Here is a 6,000-nt window from a genome sequence, read left to right as displayed (position 1 = left end):
TGAATACCCCATGGTCGCTATTAACAAGTTCAGTAAGTGGATCGAGGCAAAGCCAGTGAGGAAAGCCGATGGTGCTACAACACTAAAATTTGTTTGCAGCCTCGTGACGAGATTCGGCATCCCACACAGCATAATCACAGATAATGGCACGAACTTTGCACATCTGTGTCTCATCCACAATCTAATGGTCAGCCGGAATTAAACCTCGCCTTGAAGAACCGCTGCGACGCGCAGTAGGAGCTTGGGCTGAGGAGTTAGATTCTGTTCTGTGGAGTTTGCGAACTACCCCTAACAGATCAACCGGATTTACTCCTTTCTTCCTACTATATGGATCCGAAGCACTGCTCCCCTCCGACATCATCCACGATTCACCGCGAGTCTCCGCCTACAATGAAGAAACTGCTGACGAGGCTCGACAGGTATCTGTGGACCTGATCGAAGAAGCTCGAAATTTAGCTGACCAGCGTTCCTCCATTTACCAGCAGAAACTCCGACGCTATCACAGTCGTCGAGTTCGGAATCGCTCGTTCATGACAGGAGACCTGGTCTTCCGCCTTCGCCAGGTTAAAGACTGTCGAGGGTGCTCCTCGGCAATGCCCTCCGATAGGGGCTTAGGGTTGATGGAATCCTGTAATCTGACACGAGACATCGGTTCACAGACAAGCGGGGAGAGCGATTTACCCAGGTTCGGGGCCCTCGATGAGGTAAAACCCTTACGTCCTGCCTGTCTGATCTTGATTATGAGAATATTGGGTTACAATGGGGTGCCGAAGGGTTCGGCTGAGATCTCGTCGAGAGGCTAAGTGCTGCGGTGACCTAGCTCTAGACTTATGGTGGCTAAGATTGTACGTGTCCCTCGGCAGCCCCTCTCCTGGCCTTTATATAGGAGACCAGGTCTCAAGAGGTCTAACCGAGTACGACTAGATTTTACAATAGATCTATCTCTAAACTTTCCTTCGTTGTCTTGCTCGCCAAGGAATCTTCTGCCGCGCCATCCAAGTGGCCCGTCTTTGTCATTGAATACCTTCATGGGCCTCCAGCTAGATCGTATAGGGTAGGGCAATGTCGGTCACCCGAAGGGTTATGCCCACGTCAGTAGCCCCCGAGTGTCTAGCCGAAGATAGTTCCAAGATCGAGTCCAACAAGTCCACCACTTCTTCGGCAAGTGTTACAAGGGACTGAGAGTAATATGGAAAACAATGTTTCCGTTGAACGCAGTTCCTCCCACGTTGTTGACTTTAATGTCGGAGTTCAGCAATGCCAAGAAGGTCAAGAACCTGATACGTGCTCAAGTGTTCGCGGGAGCTAGGTTTACGCTTGCCCTCGTCCTTGCGCGATATCCTTCAGCAGAGTTGCTATCCATTGCCAATGCAACAGGTGAGTTGGAGCTTTTGTATCCGAAGGTAGTATTGTCGTCTAATATAATTGTCGATAGGCTTGAAAGAGACTCAAAGGTACCTGAAGAAAAAGATACTTTGCAAGAGTGATTCAAGGTCACTTTCATTATTGTAAATAGATAGTTTGACTACTTCGTCCGCGTTTGGATTGCGTAGTTGACACTTATTTTTTGGTAGATACATGTGTATGTATTTGTACCGTGTCGATGCCGTTGGCAAATTTTGTAGGGGCAAATCTTAATTGCCCATTTAAACGTTTTCGTATTCGTTGGTCAGCAAATTGTTTGAGTGATCAGCTCGTGTTGCAGGTCTTGCTAAACCCGTTGTATGTGCAACTTTGCTTTCAACCGATGTTTGTTTCGACAGCAGCTCCCGAATATATGATACGTCCAATTTGCATCACTATTTTATATCATAATTTGCTGTTATTCATTGATATATTTCATATTGGGACACAATACTTATGTTATTTCATCTATTTTGCATGTTTCATGATTATTTGGAGATCGAGCACCGGAGCCGGGATTCCGCTGGAAAAAGCACCGTCGGGATGCGATATTTCGGAAGATCAACTGTGGAAGGAAGTTTTACCAAAAATCCTATTTTTCCGGATGACGGAGGAAGCCGTAAGGGGGAGCCAGCTGGACCCGGGGTGGGCCCACACCATAGGGTGGCGCGGCCCATGGCCTGGCCGCGCCACCATGTGGTGTGGGGCCCCTCGGGCTCTTGCGCCTCCTTTTCTTCGCGAAACCCTTCGTCCCGAAGACCTAAGCCAGAGAGGAATCCTCACGAAGGGTTACAGCCGCCTCTGCGGGGCGGAGAACACCAGAGAGAAAAGAGCTCTCCGGCGGGCAGGAATCCGCCGGGGAAATTCCCTCCCGGAGGGGGAAATCGACCCCATCGTCACCGCCATCGAGCTGGACATCATCTCCATCACCATCATCATCATCTCCACCATCATCACCGCCATCTCCACCGCTGGACATCGCCACCGCTGTAGCAATTTGGGTTTGATCTTGATTGTTTGATAGGGGAAACTCTCCCGATACCGATTTCTACTTGTTGTTGATGCTATTGAGTGAAACCATTGAACCAAGGTCTATGTTCAGATTGTTATTCATCATCATATCACCTCTGATCATGTTCCATATGATGTCTCGTGAGTAGTTTGTTTAGTTCTTGAGGACATGGGTGAAGTCTAATTGTTAGTAGTGAACTATGGTTGAGTAATATTCAATGTTATGATATTTAAGTTGTGGTGTTATTCTTCTAGTGGTGTCGTGTGAACGTCGACTACACGACACTTCACCATTTATGGGCCTAGGGGAATGCATCTTGTACTCGTTTGCCAATTGCGGGGTTGCCGGAGTGACGAAACCTAAACCCCCGTTGGTATATCGATGCGGGAGGGATCGCAGGATCTCGAGTTTAAGGTCTGTGGTTAGATTTATCTTAATTACTTTCTTGTAGTTGCGGATGCTTGCAAGGGGTATAATCACAAGTATGTATTAGTCCTAGGAAGGGCGGTACATTAGCACAGAGTTCACCCACACAACACTTATCATAACAATGAAGATTATTTAGCCGTATGTAGCGAAAGCGCTAGACTAAAATCCCGTGTGTCCTCGAGAACGTTTGGTCATTATAAGTAAACAAACCGGCTTGTCCTTTGTGCTAAAAAGGATTGGGCCACTCGCTGCAATTATTTCTCTCGCATTTTACTTACTCGTACTTTATTCATCCGTTACATCAAAACCCCCGAATACTTGTCTCGTGAGCATTTACGGTGAATCCTTCATCAAAACTGCCTGTCAACACCTTCTGCTCCTCGTTGGGATCGACATTCTTACTTATCGAAGATACTACGATACACCCCCTATACTTGTGGGTCATCAAGACTATTTTCTGGCGCCGTTGCCGGGGAGAGAAGCGCTATTGGTAAGCGGAATTGGTAAGGAAAACATTTACTATTTGTGCTGATTTTATTTCTGCCTGTTGCTATAAGTCATTATGGAGAGATCTTCTCTTCAATTTCTATTTGGGAAATCTACTACTACTGCAACGGTAGTGGATGAGGCGCCAGGTGAGGAAGTAATACCATATAAAATACCTACGAAAATTATTGAACATGTTATGGATAACCGCTATGAAGGGGATGGAACTGTCCATCCTGGTGATCATTTACTTGTTTTTGCATGAATTATGCGGGTTATTCAAATGTGCGGGTATTGCTATGAATGAAGTTAGGAAGAAACTATTCTCTATATCGTTGTCCGGTAAAGCGGCGCATTGGTATAAATTGTCTGAAGAATGGTGATTCTCTTGATTGGGAGGACATTGTGCCTTTATTTTATTCCAAATTTTATCCTCCAAGTGAAATTCATAATGATCGAACTCATGATGGAGAGAGTATTGCCCAAGCTTGGGGGAGATTGAAGTCTTTAATGCTCAAATGCCCCATTCATGAGCTTCCTGGTAATGTTATTATTGATAATTTCTATGCAAGACTTTCTTTTCAAGACAAGACCTTGCTGGATACTTCTTGTTCGGATCATTTACACGCAACAAAGAAGAGTTTAAAAGGGACCTTCTTGATCGGATCCAAGAAAATACCGAAGGTTGGGAGAACGACAAGGATAGAGAATCGGGTATAATTTATGATTATAAATGCATTGAAGCTTTTATGGATACTGATACATTTCGTAATATGAGTGCTACATATGGTCTTGATTCTCAAGTTGCTGCAAACCTTTATAAAGCTTTTGCCTCTCATTATGAATTGCCTAAGAAGAATTTTGATAAGTATCATGAACCGTATAAAGATAAAACTGATTCATCTATTAATAAGTGTGTTGTAGTTGAAACTGCTGATCATGTTATTCCTGAAGCTTATATTGAAAAAACTCCTTTTCCTGCTAAAATGAAAGAGTACTCTGTTATAAATAGTGCGGTTCATAAAAGTGGAAAGAAACCTAGAGAACCTGAAGAACAAATAAAAGTTGAACCTCGTTGTTGCAATTGTTAAAGATCTTGTGACCGAAAATGTGGAGGATGGTCATATTATTTTCTCGTGAAGATGCTTCTAATATTGTTTCACATCCTAATAAACCCAAACAAGCTAGTGTTCCTATGCTATCTGTTAGAATTGGTGATCATTGCTATTATGGTTTATGTGATATTGGTGCAAGTGTTAGTGCTATACCTTATGAGCTTTACACGGAGATTATGCACGAAATTGATTCTTGTGAACTTGAAGATATTGATGTGGTTATTCAGCTGGCTAATAGAGAAACTATTTCTCCAATTGGTATTGTTCGAGATGTGGAAGTTCTATGTGGTAAGATTAAATATCCCGCTGACTTTTTGGTACTTGGTTCCGCTGCTAGCGATTATTGTCCTATCATTTTTGGTAGACCTTTTCTAAATACTTGTGGAGCTATTATAGATTGCAAGAAAGAGAAAATTTTGACTAAATTTGCTGGTGAATCTTATGAGTTTAACTTCTCTAAATTTACCAAAACTCCTTATAAAGCTGATTTGCCTAGTAATGATTTTAAAATGGAGCAATGTGCATCTATTGTTCTTGTTCCTAATAATCCTTTGCAGCAACATTTGGAGGATAGCGAGAGTGAAGTTTTTAGGAAAGAAAGAGATGAGCTTGAGGAGATTTTTCTTCGCCAACCTATTCTCAAGCATGATTTACCGGTGGAAGACTTGGGTACAACACCGCCACCAAAGGAAGATCCTGTTTTTGATTTAAAGCCTTTGCCAGATAATCTTAAATATGCTCATATTGATGATAAGAAAATATATCCTGTTATTATTAGTTCTAAGCTTACGTAGTTTGAAGAAGAAAGATTATTGCAAATATTGAAGAAACACCGAGGTGCTATTGGCTATACTCTTGATGACTTGAAGGGGATTTCTCCCTCTATTTGCCAACACGCCATTAATATGGAAGATGATGCGAAGCCAGTTGTTGAACCTCAACGTCGTCTAATTCCTAAGATGAAGGATGTGGTAAGAAATGAGGTATTACGACTTCTTGAAGCTGGTATTATATATCCTATTGCTGATAGTAGATGGGTTAGTCCTGTGCATTGTGTTCCTAAGAAAGGAGGAATGATCGTTGTGCCTAATGATAATGATGAGCTCATACCTCAAAGAGTAGTTGTAGGGTATAGAATGTGCATTGATTATCGAAAAGTTAATAAAGTTACTAAGAAAGATCATTACCCTTTACCATTTATTGATCAAATGCTAGAAAGGTTATCTAAAAATACTCATTTTTGCTTTCTTGATGGTTATTCGGGTTTTCACAAATTGCTCGTTAAAGCTAAAGATCAAGAGAAAACCACTTTTACTTGTCCCTATGGAACTTATGCTTATAGGCGTATGCCTTTTGGTTTATGTAATGCTCCTGCTACTTTTCAAAGATGCATGTCTGCTATTTTTCATGGCTTTTGTGAGAGTATTGCGGAAGTATTCATGGATGATTTTTCCGTCTACGGGAATTCTTTTGATAGTTGCTTGCGAAACCTTGATAAAGTTTTGCAGAGATGTGAAGAAACTAACCTTGTTCTTAATTGGGAGAAATGCCACT

This window comes from Lolium rigidum, chromosome 1 (assembly GCF_022539505.1).
Source record: "Lolium rigidum isolate FL_2022 chromosome 1, APGP_CSIRO_Lrig_0.1, whole genome shotgun sequence".
Classification (NCBI taxonomy): Eukaryota; Viridiplantae; Streptophyta; class Magnoliopsida; order Poales; family Poaceae; genus Lolium; species Lolium rigidum.
This window is presented reverse-complemented; position numbering follows the sequence as displayed.